Source organism: Podarcis raffonei, chromosome 11 (assembly GCF_027172205.1).
Source record: "Podarcis raffonei isolate rPodRaf1 chromosome 11, rPodRaf1.pri, whole genome shotgun sequence".
NCBI classification, from domain to species: domain Eukaryota; kingdom Metazoa; phylum Chordata; class Lepidosauria; order Squamata; family Lacertidae; genus Podarcis; species Podarcis raffonei.
Genome location: NC_070612.1, coordinates 42,693,109 through 42,705,778, shown reverse-complemented (window position 1 = coordinate 42,705,778; position 12,670 = coordinate 42,693,109).

The window sequence follows — 12,670 nt, the reverse complement described above, 5'->3', positions numbered from 1 at the left end:
CCTAGCAGTTCAAAAGCACGCCAAAGTGCAAGTAGATAAATAGGTACCACTCCGGCGGGAAGGTAAACGGCGTTTCCGTGCGCTGCTCTGATTCGCCAGAAGCGGCTTAGTCATGCTGGCCACATGACCCGGAAGCTGTACGCTGGCTCCCTTGGCCAATAAAGCAAGATGAGCGCCGCAACCCCAGAGTCGGTCACGACTGGACCTAATGGTCAGGGGTCCCTTTACCTTTACTACTGTGGCCCGTGTATTGTTAACCCAAAAATGGAAAACAAGCAAGGTCCTAACTAAAGAGGAATGGCAACTTGAATTGACAGAATATGCACAACTCGCAGACTTAAACATATAGAATAAGAGAAGAAGAACATACGTTTAAAGAAGATTGGAAAATGTTTATTGAATATATGGAAAATAATTGTGCACAGCTGGAAATGCTGGCATCGTTAAGATGAACTCAACAGTGTAAACAAGTTTTGATGGATGCAGTAATGGAATACTGAATAGTATCGTTTTTGTAAAATATGCAGGGATTTATGATACGTAAATGAACCATGGAAAGAGAAGAAGGGAAGTCACTGATATCTTAAGGATGTAAAATGAGTATTTTAAATTTTATAAAAATTATATATATGTATAAGAAATTTAGAGGAGATTTTAGGGCAGTGCAAGCGGTTTGGCTGCACTGGGTGCCACGCTGCAGGGGGCGCCACAACAACCCTGTAGAACAGTGCAAGAGGGGCAGGGAGGGACGGCTTATAGTGTCACACAGGGTGCCGCTGAATTTTGAGGGCCCTCAAAATCCGCCAGGGACGCGGGTGGCACTGTGGCTTAAACCACAGAGCCTAGGACTTGCCGATCAGAACGTCGGCGGTTTGAATCCCCGCTACGGGGTGAGCTCCCGTTGCTCGGTCCCTGCTCCTGCCAACCTAGCAGTTCGAAAGCACAGCAAAGTGCAAGTAGATAAATAGGTACTGCTCCGGCGGGAAGGTAAATGGCGTTTCTGTGCGCTGCTCTGGTTCGCCAGAAGTGGCTTAGTCATGCTGGCCACATGACCCAGAAGCTGGACGCCAGCTCCCTTGGCCAATAAAGCGAGATGAGCGCCGCAACCCCAGAGTCGGCCACGACTGGACCTAATGGTCAGGGGTCCCTTTACCTTTACAAAATCCGCCACTGGCAAATATCATTTATATGTGGGTGGGGAACTAAATCTAGCCCCCTTCTTTCTAAGTAGAGAATAGGTGCTATAACCAACTATCCATCTGGGGCTATGCAGACATGGCCCCAATATCCAGATCAAGCCAGGGTCCACTCGTACAACACCAGCATATATGCCGAGTGCCGCATTCAGCTATGGATATGTTCAAGAAAAATCACGTTTCCATTTGCATATGTCCAAACTGGATTGGGGCTAATGGTAAGAGTAATATCTAATCACTGTGGCAAGGATATGCAATTCAAAATATTATACATACATACATATATGTGTGTGTGTGTGTGTATGTAATATCCTTTTATTATTATTTTTTAAAATCACATTGGTGTGCAATAAAACTCTATAATGTTCACAGTATTAAAATGTCACTAATAGAAAATATTGGTTTCTTATGTATAAGAAATTAGCATTTAAGCGAATTATTTATCAGAATTAGCATTTAGGCTAATTTCTTTATCTTGCAGATTCAAATTTGACTGGGGTACCTGGCTGGTGTGCTTCTTTAAGAGGTTTCTATTCTGATGCTCAGACATGACACAGGTTGTTGCTGGCATCCATCTGTCTCAGGAGACAATGGAGTCTGCCTCCGGGTGTAAAGTCAAACCGCTGCATTAGCAGCACCGAAGTGGCCTCCCCTGGGCAGTGTGTATGGAGGTCCTGGGCTGCCCAGATGACAAGACCTCCCTCTTGGCCTCACTGCTGTGGTCAAAAGGAAAGGAAAGCAATGCATTTGGCACCAGTTTGGCTGCAGGAGTTGTTAGATGGATGATACAACTTGGTTAGGGTTTACTCCTTAGCCTCTTCTTCTCCCAAAGATATTGCCCAAAGCAGTGGAGGTTTAGGACCAGAGTTTTCCTTCTCCTAGATGGACTACCTTCCTAGGTTGATGAGCCCCATCTGCCCCTCACTTCCCTCTACAGCACCTGCAGAAACCGCCTTCTTAACTATTGGACCCACTATTGGTCTTGTCTGCTCAATTCACCAGTGCCTGTCTTTGCCTGCAGAGGAAGTCCCATGTCCCAGGAGATCATCAGGAATAGGAATGTCAGAAAGTGCTCAGATCAAATCAATGACTTATTAAGCACTTCTTGAGACTTACTCACTGTTAAGTTGTGGGTGAACATATCAGACGACACAGCGATTCTTCAAACAGCTCTTGTTTATTCACAGGCCAGAACAGAACTGAAGGGTTCAGCCAGCCTGCTTATATAGAGCTCCACTACAACACAACAGTAACAACTTTCCGTAACTATCCAATCACTGAACGTCTCTGTCAATTCCTTATTTGCATATGTGGACCTGAGTGAAAACTATCTACACTATCCGCCTGCTGGCCCAGGGTGAGAACTTCAGTACATAACACCCACACTGTTTTAGGAATATCAGTGTAAACCTTAGTTCAAAGCTTGACATGACTAGGTTGTGCAAGAACCAATTTTTAATGAAAGATAAAACTATTCTGTAAATATTATTTGCAGGTATTGCACACATGTCCTGCTCGTGAGCTTCAGCAGGCATCTGGTATGAAGAAGAGTCCTGGACTAGAGATGGAGATGTTGGAGTACAGAAGCCTTCCTCCCCTCTTGTTTGCTAATGTCTAACTGAGCATATATTGGGCATTTTGCTTGCTGTATTTTCAAAATAATTCATAACCGCATAGAATAGTGTCTCTTCTCTGGGACTACAGATGATTTTAAACATATGCCAGTTATGTGAAGAGGAGCAGATTCAAGAACGGCAATGGCCTCACCAAACATCGTGCAGCTACTGATTGTGCTGCACAGAACCGCAACCCTAAAAGCCCTCCCAGAGGGCTACTAAACGGCAAGACAGGCCACCAATGAGATGGAAGATTTTTTAAAAAATCCATATGATTACATCATCAGAGCATAGTTTCATTGGCTGATGCTGTTTCTGAAGGCAGGGTGCTGTTACCTAGCAACGTCTGAGAGGCTGTGACGAAACCCTGTTTTAACACTTTCTGTTGTTTTGTAACAGTGACCTAGTTTTGCTTTATAGGTCGTTTCAAAATGCAACAATTCCAGTTGAAATGGGATTTTTGCACACAGAACATCACATTGCAGCTCAGTTTCTGTAGGTTTGGGTACTAACATCAATACCCTGAGAAAAATACCATACCCTCCAACATTTCTCTGATGAAAATAGGGATGTCCTATTCCATAATAATAATAATAATTTTATTATTTATACCCTGCCCATCTGACTGGGTTGACCCAGCCACTCTGGGAGGCTTCCAACATTTATAAAAGCATAATAAACATTAAAAATACTTCCCTATACAGGATTGCCTTCAAATAGCTTCTAGAGGTTGTATACTTACTTATCTCCTTGACTCTCATCCCCACGTTCAATATTGTTTGTGCCTGCAAAGGTTTTGGGGCAGACATACTGCTTCCTTTCCAGTTGGTCTCATAGCTTCCTGCTGAAACCCAGTAACTTTTCATACCACAAATGTCCTGGGGTGGGGTAATTTTGTGTGTGTGTGTGTGTGTGACGTTTTTGTGCTATACCACAATCATGCTGCTCCAGACAGCAACAATACAATAACATTGTTGAAGCCCTGCAGAACAACTAATAAAGGAAGGAATGATGTGTAGACTGCCTAGTATAAATCTACCCCTGGAGTATTGCTCAGTCAGTAGAGCGTGATCCTCTTAACTTCAGGTCATGGGTTCGAGCCCCACACTGGGCAAAAGATTCCTGTTGGTTGTGAGGAAATCACTGACTTTTCATTCATTTTTTTAAAGCCCTACTGAAAGTATGGCCGCCAACCAGAATTTTTTATTTCAGGGGGTGGCAATCTATCTGGTTAAAGTTCCCTATTCTCCTCCTGCGAGACGCGGGAATCGTCTCCCGCTCACAATCGCTCCCCTCCGGAAGGAGGAGAGACTTTCTCCTCACAGAACTACAGTTTACAGGGAATAAAATATGAGTGTTCAGCCAGTGATTTTTTATGGCGTTAATTACTATACAGTTTGCCTTGAAGGAAAAGAAATGTGCTTGAGAAATGTATTCCTTCATGAAAGGACTATAAGTTGACGTAAACAATTTCTTAATCAGTCCCTAATATTAAAGTTGTAAACTTTATGTCTGTTTTCTGTCAGCTGTTCTGTATCATCTCAGCAAAGCAAAACTTTGAAATGCTAACACATTTGTTTACTTTAAGCTGCTCCAGTGAAGTGAAAAACAGACAGGAAATGTATGCTCTGAGGAATATATGCTTTGAATATTTGGCTTAAAATAGCTGCTATTGATTCAATCTGTGCACAGATTAGTATGAAGCATTTAAAATGGCTGCAGTTTGAGGAGGATGTTCGCTAAAGCAGGGTTCTCAAACTTTTTTCTCTGGGCCACGCTTTCAGAATAAAAAATTGCTCAAGCCACACCGAATTTTTAATTGATAAGAAATGCATTGCAAAACAAAAATAAACAACTCCACTTCCCTATGGAAATCCAGCTTTGATTTATTAAGCATTGGATCAGACTTGGCTGATAGACTAAATGTACCACTATCAACAATTAAGAAACAAAAGAATACTGCATGGCAATAAAAGGCAAACATATAAGAATAGTTGGGGATGGAGGTGGGCTGTGTGGTTTCTGTGTGAATTGCGGTATATATCAGCCATGCTGTGATCCCCTCACCAAATTTCTGAAAACACATATGCAGAAAATGCTGCATACAAAACGATCTGTGGGACGGAAAGCAAAGTTTCAGCATTTAAACATCAGGCCAATTCTCAACACACTTGTGGGTAAGAGCCTAATTGAAATGAATGGGGCTTGCTTTGGCAGGCTGTTGGACGATCGCAGTTACAATCTTCCTCCAGCAACACTTTAATAAATGCTTCAAAATCTCATTTATTCCAACAGATAAAACTTCACAGGCATTATATTACATGTTCAGCCAACCAGACTGCCAGATCTGATTGCACGTAAGCCAGCTATTATGGAAACTCAGCAATAATTTGGCCAGAATCCCTCTAAACAGGTAGATAATCTTTCCAACTGGAACAGAGAAATAAAATGTGTTTTTGCTTGAACAAACCCTTTAGACAGCAATTTTTGGCTCAAAATACCGGTGCTAAAAGTAAAATACAGAACCATTTTGCCTGAAGAAGAGCTGCACTGTGCTCAAAAGCTGACAAAAGTTTGCTGCTGGTGTTTGATCTAGATCCTACGCCTTGCTGGAATCGCTGTGTAGGCAGACCATCGTGCTTCAACAGACGAGGACATGTTCAAACATAATAACAAGGATGATTTTACCTGGGGATAACTAGCTGTCTCGAAGACTTTGGTTAGTACTTATACTTTGGTAAGTATAAGTAAGTACAGGCCTTTTTTTTCAGCCAGAACTCACCAGAACACAATTCTGGCACCTCTCAGGTGGGCGCCATTGCCATTGTAAGAGAACAAGGGAGGCATTCATGGTGTTTTCTGGCACCTCTTTTTCTAGAAAAATGGCTTTGACTTAGTATACTTAGTAAGTAAACGTAAAGGAGGCAGGTGGCACTGTGGTCTAAACCACTGAGCCTCTTGGGCTTGCTAATCAGAAGGTCGGCAATTCGAATCTGCACAACGGGGTGAGTTCCCATTGCTCTGTCCCAGCTCCTGCCAACCTAGCAGTTTGAAAGCACACCAGTGCAAGTAGATAAATAGTTACTGCTGTGGCGGGAAGGCAAATGGCATTTCCATGCACTCTGGTTTCTGTCACGGTGTCCCGTTGCGCCAGTAGTGGTTTAGTCATGCTGGCCACATGACCCAGAAAAGCTGTCTGTGGCCAAACGTTGGCTCCCACGGCCTGAAAGCAAGATGAGCGCTGCAACCCCATAGTCACCTTTGACTGGACTAAAACATCCAGGGGTCCTTTACTTTTATCTTTACTTAGTAAATATAAATACCTCAAACAAACAGACTTCTACTGAGATGCTTAAAACTTGGTCCGCATTATTGCAGAGCCAGATGAGGTGTCCAATGTGACATCTTGCCTGATCAGTAACTTGAGCAAATCATCAGAAATACAAAATATTTCAGATTATGGTCATAATCATTACTTGCATAAAATAGCAAAATAGAGGAAATTTGTATGGTGTCTGGTACAAGTGGATGCATCAGGAAAAAGAGTCACAAAAGCAGAATTCCTATTGCTTTAAATTTAATGGAACAGAGCTGGTCCAAAATATTTTGCTACCTGAGGAAAACTAGTAAATTTAGAAATTATTACTACAATTTAAAGAGAAAGGCAACACTATAGTGAATAAATCTCCACACCTGCTCAGTCCAGGGGTGTTAACTTTAACGGGCAATTTCAAGGTCCCTGCTCTCCCTACTAATGGTTCTTCTAGAGCAGGGTTTCCATACCCTCCAACATTTCTCCTATTAAAATAGGGATGTTGTATTCCATAATAATATTATTAATGATATATTTTTTAATTTAGGTTGTCCAAGCCACTCTGGGCAGCTTGCAATATATATAAAGGCATAATAAAACATTGTTGTTGTTGTTTAGTCGTTTAGTCGTGTCCGACTCTTCGTGACCCCATGGACCAGAGCACGCCAGGCACCTCTGTCCTCCACTACCTCCCGCAGTTTGGTCAAAACATTAAACATTTACAAACCTCCCTATACAGGGTTGCCTTCAGATGGCTTGGTGGTTGGATAACTCCATACCCTCCAACATTTCTCTGATGAAAAAGAAAAGCAGGACATTCTGGGATTAAATCAGAAACTGGGACAGCTTCTGCAAATCCGGAACTGTCTCTGGAAAAAAGGGACACTTGGAGGGTCTGGGATTCCCAAACTTGGGTCTCCAGCTGTTTGTGGACTACAGTTCCCATCTTCCCTGACCACTGGTCCTGCTAGCCAGGGATGATGGGATTTGTAGTCCAAAAACAGCTGGAGACCCGAGTTTGAGAAACCATGTTCTAGAGTTTGACTGAACAGCCCGTCCAGTAGAGAACTGCCTTCTGTACAGTAGGGCACACAGTCACCCTATGAAAGTTGCAGACCTTTCCCTGTTTTTGGTAATGAACTCAAATCAGTCTAAAGTTAAAATAGGTTGCTCAGTGAGTCAGCTGCATGGGAAGAACTGGGTGGGTCACTCCTGCATAGGAAAACAATAGACCCTTCAATCACAGGAAGTTTACAAATGCTTAGAGCTACCCTTGTACTCTGAATAAATAATGTTTCAGCACTGGTGCGTTTCTCAAACTTAATTGGAGGTTTTCTTTGTTGCTATGGCATAGATTCCACCACTCCCCATCACTGTGTACAACATATTCTATACGCTTCTGCCACCTTCTGGCATTCACTTAGATTTACACCACCTACTGCAACTCATCTGCTTCCTCAGTATTTTGATGTGTTCAGTTTTCAACTGCATTCTTCCCAATGTTATCTAGAGTTGACTGTGCAAAACCCTGGGGTTAAATGACAACAAATCTGCTCTCAGGAGGAATGTTTCTGGTATACTTGGTGCAATATATATGTGTCTATATCTACTAGGTTGTTGTTGTTTTTTGTATTTTTACTGTTGCTACGATAATTGCTTTTGTTTCTGATATTTCTGATCTGTTTTATATTTGTTTTGGGATTCTCTTTTGTAGGCTATCTTGAAAATTTAGATTAATAACATTATGTGGTGTGTGTGTAATTTCTTCAATTGTAGCAAGGCAGCTTTTGTTTCCAAGTTCTGTTTCCAAGTGGCCGCCGGGACCACATAACACCGGTTCCGAGAGATCTGCATTGGCTCCCAGTACGTTTCCGAGCACAATTCAAAGTGTTGGTGCTGACCTTTAAAGCCCTAAACAGCCTCGGTCCTGTATACCTGTAGGAGCGTCTCCACCCCCATCGTTCAGCCCGGACACTGAGATCCAGCGCTGAGGGCCTTCTGGCGGTTCCCTCGCTGTGAGAAGTGAGGTTACAGGGAACCAGACAGAGGGCCTTCTCGGTAGTGGCACCCACCTTGTGGAACACCCTCCCTTCAGATGTGAAGGAAATAAGCAGTTATCCTATCTTTAAAAGACATCTGAAGGCAGCCCTGTTCAGGGAAGTTTTTAATATTTAACGCTGTATTGTTTTTAACACTTGATTGGGAGCCGCCCAGAGTGGCTGGGGAAACTCAGGCAGATGGGCGGGGTATAAATAATAAATTGTTGTTGTTGTTGTTAATTTGTTTCATGTACAATCAATTCAGCCGCCATGTAGGTAACTGGAAATAGCAAAGTATGTACAGATATCGCAGTTCTAGGAGTTCCAGGAGTCATCAAGATCAAGAATAGAACTTCTTTTGTCCATAAACCAGTTGCTTAGATTGATCTTTTCCATTTTACTGCACTTCAGCTCATGTAATTGGGTTTGTTGATTTTGTATATGATTTTGTATGCAGTAGTGGGTTTAGATTCTTATCACCAGCTCTCAGCCCTAACTCAGATAAGCAGTGATGGTTCCTCTTAGAAATACGCTCTTGCATATCTACGTATAGTTAGCAACAGCTTTCATGGGAAAACCCACCTGCTGTATTTGATTTTGACTTGTTGGAGGACTGTTATAATAGGATTAAGAGGGAATTATTGTACTTTAAAAAAAAAACCACAATAAGAATAGAGATCTTGGAATGTGGAGAGTTCATGGACATTAAAAGAAATCAAATCGTAAATCTGATCTAGCACAAAGAAATATGGATCTGTAAGTCTTGGCACCCAAAATGAAAGGTATTGCTTCTGGGGAAAGTACTTTTGCATGGGAAAGTACTGTAAATCTGTGAAATCATTCTAGGAAGATGGTGCCTCTGAGTTCCTGAAGGAAAAGATTCGGCCAAGCACGGCCGCTGAAAAAAAGGAAAATGAAAGTCTCAAGTTCTCTTTTTGGAAAGCCACAAAACTGCAAATTGTTCTTCTGGTTTGTTTATTTCTAGCCTGAGCCATAGGTTCTTGCTCAGTCACAGGAAGTGACTTGAGGATTTTGAAACATACTTTCATTGCCATGCTAAAGACAAAATCTGCCGTGGTAACAACTTCTTTTTGTTCGTTGATTCATTATTTTGGGGCGGCCTTAAGCAGTTAATTAGTTCATTGCTTATATCACATGTAAAGCATGCAATTAGGCATTCTGGGCATAGTTGCTTTAAAGCCAAATATGTTGACCTTGATGAGCTGTCTCTTGGGAAAAAAATTAAAACTTTGTTTGCCTCAGAGGACAGGCACTGTTCTTCAGGTCCCCAAAGGAATTAGAAGGAAATTATAGAGGGATTTTGCACTAATTCTTTTGGGTTGGGGGTGTGGATTTGGAATTTTGGTTATTTTGATTGAATTATTCTGATTGCGGGATTGCAGGAGGTACACTCTAGGAGGCTAAGGCAGGCAAGGACCCACAGCCCAGGTGGGGCTCGCTAGCTCAGGGAGGAGGTGTGTGATTCCTCAGCTGTAGTAGGCTTAGAATGGGTCACATGCCTTGTCAAGCCCAGATGCTGCAATGAACATACAAGACTGCATCCTGACCAGGCCTGCGCCTCATTCTCCATTCTGTCCTGTATTCCTTGCATGCAGCACTGCTTCTGTTCCACTGCGGTTTGTCTTCCACCCTAGACTATGCCATTCGTCATACTGTCCACCATGGCAAAATTGCATATCTTACATAATTTCTGCAATTAATTGTGTAAATTATGTTGTCATTACTGTTATGTATTGAAGTACCCATGGCCACCAGGGGTATTGTGTATATAGTTTTCACTCAGGTCCACATAAGTTAATTTAGGCAGGAACCCCTGAGCTGTTGTTGTTACAATGTTGACAGCCAGCTGCCTATAAAAGCAGGCTGGCCGAGCTGTTTGCTGTTCAGTTCAGTTCCAGCTTACTTATAAAGAACTACTTGGAGAAATCTCTGTGTCGTCTGCTATGTCCACCCACTACTTAATAAATACCTTATTCCCCACCACTCATTTCAACGCAAAAGAAATGCAGTGTGAACTGAAAGCAACAACAGCAAATACTGAACAGGTTTACTGGACTGATGTCCATTCTAGACATTAGACAAATAAACAAATGCTGGCAATTTCCACTCCCGTTTGTTCTAATCAAATGACATACAAAAATTGCATTATGTTAGGGGAAATGACTTAGCAAAAATGTGTAGATTTGGCCAAACTGCCTACAAAAATGTGTCTATAAGGAGAAATTCACACTAATATGCTAATGAACTTTCATGAGGACCTTGTTTAAAAAAATGGCATTCTGATGTGAAAGCGTGAAGAACTGAATGTGAGATTGGAAAAATGAGAAACGGAGAAAAATTAATACTGACACATTCAGATGGGCAGCATATAAATATTATTATGATGATGATTTGCCATCCTTAGTACTTAATTCTAAATGTGCATCTATATGCATAATTTCACCATGCAAATCTTATGCAAATTCATGTCCCTTTTGTCCTTTTCTAAGGATTTGAATCCAGGTATCCTCAGCGCTTCTCCAGCACTATTGACTATGCCACACTTCTTGTTTCTGCAGCTGTATATTCTGAGGGGTTTCTGATGTCAGCTTGCCAAAGGCAACTTCATCTTGCACAGTGCATGTATATGGGTTTAATTATCTTATTTTCTTTTAAAACCTTATTGATTTTTACATGAAGATGGATAGCTTGGTTAACAGTACAGAAAATTGCAGAGCGGGAGAAAAGAAAGATGAGGCAGCCATCTTTCTAATTGTTCATCGTTATTGATCAGTTTGTAAGGCAGAAAGCTTAAGAAATCTGACCTTCAGTAAACCTTTCGACTTTCAAAATGAATCTTGGTTTAGAAAAGCTATTCTTAGGGACATTTTGAGAAGAGACAAATTAAAGTAAACATATTTTTAATTTGGTGTTCTTAGCAATTGCACGGCAGCCCAAAATTCAATCTTTTAAGCTTTCCTGATCACTGTCTTCATTCTAAGATAAGTATCACCTGTTGAATCTGCCCATTAGAAGCAGATGCCAGGCCAGTAAGCGGCAACTTCAGAGGATAAGCCTGTTGACTCAAAAGTAAGATCCACTGTGTTCAGTGAGATTTACTTCTATGTAAGTATGCAATGACAAACCTAGACAGCATCTTAAAAAGCAGAGACATCACCTTGCCAACAAAGATCCGTATAGTTAAAGCTATGGTTTTCCCAGTAGTGATGTATGGAAGTGAGAGCTGGACCATAAAGAAGGCTGATCGCCAAAGAATTGATGCTTTTGAATTATGGAGCTGGAGGAGACTCTTGAGAGTCCCATGGACTGCAAGAAGATAAAACCTATCCATTCTTAAGAAAATCAGCCCTGAGTGCATACTGGAAGGACAGATTGTGAAGCCGAGGCTCCAATACTTGGGCCACCTCACGCGAAGAAAATACTCCCTGGAAAAGACATTGATGTGGGGAAAGATGGAGGGCACAAGGAGAAGGGGACGACAGAGGATGAGATGGTTGGACAGTGTTCTCGAAGCTACCAACATGAGTTTGACCAAACTGCGGGAGGCAGTGGAAGACAGGAGTGCCTGGTGTGCTCTGGTACATGGGGTCACAAAGAGTCGGACACGACTAAACGACTAAACAACAACAAGTATGCATAGGATTGCAATCTCAGTTTTTGATCTTTTTTAAGTGTTCTTTTAATTGCAGCTGAAATCCAAGAGAGTTTAAAGTATTGTCTGATTTTACAGTGTTTTCTCCATTTGTGTTATAGATGCAACATAAACTTCACTCTTCTTGAAATGCTTATTATTTTAGGCATGATAGAAACTCTGATAAAAAATATTATCAAAGCTCTATGAGATTCCATCGTTTTAAGAAAGCCAGGTATCAGACCTTCCAAGTGTCTCTCTTTTCCATGGACAGTCCCAGATTTACAGAAGCTGGCCCAGTTTCTGATTTAATCCCGGAATGTCCCGCTTTTCCTTAGGACATCCTTAAGTAACTATACAAACTTTAGAAGACATCTGAAGGCAGCCCTGTATAGGCAAGTGTTTTAATGTTTAATGTTTTATCGTGTTTTTAATGTTCTATTGGGAGCTACCCAGATTGATTGGAGAAACTCAGCCTGATGGGCGGGGTGTTGTTGTTTAGTCGTTTAGTTGTGTCCGACTCTTCGTGACCCCATGGACCAGAGCACACCAGGCACTCCCATCTTCCACTGCCTCCCGCAGTTTGGTCAGACTCATGCTGGTAGCTTCGAGAACACTGTCCAACCATCTCATCCTCTGTCGTCCCCTTCTCCTTGTGCCCTCAATCTTTCCCATCATCAGGGTCTTTTCCAGGGAGTCTTCTCTTCTCATGAGGTGGCCAAGGTACTGGAGCCTCAGCTTCAGGGTCTATCCTTCCAGTGAGCACTCAGGGCTGATTTCCTTCAGAATGGATAGGTTTGATCTTCTTGCAGTCCATGGGAGGGGTATAAATAATAAATTGATGGTAGTGATCA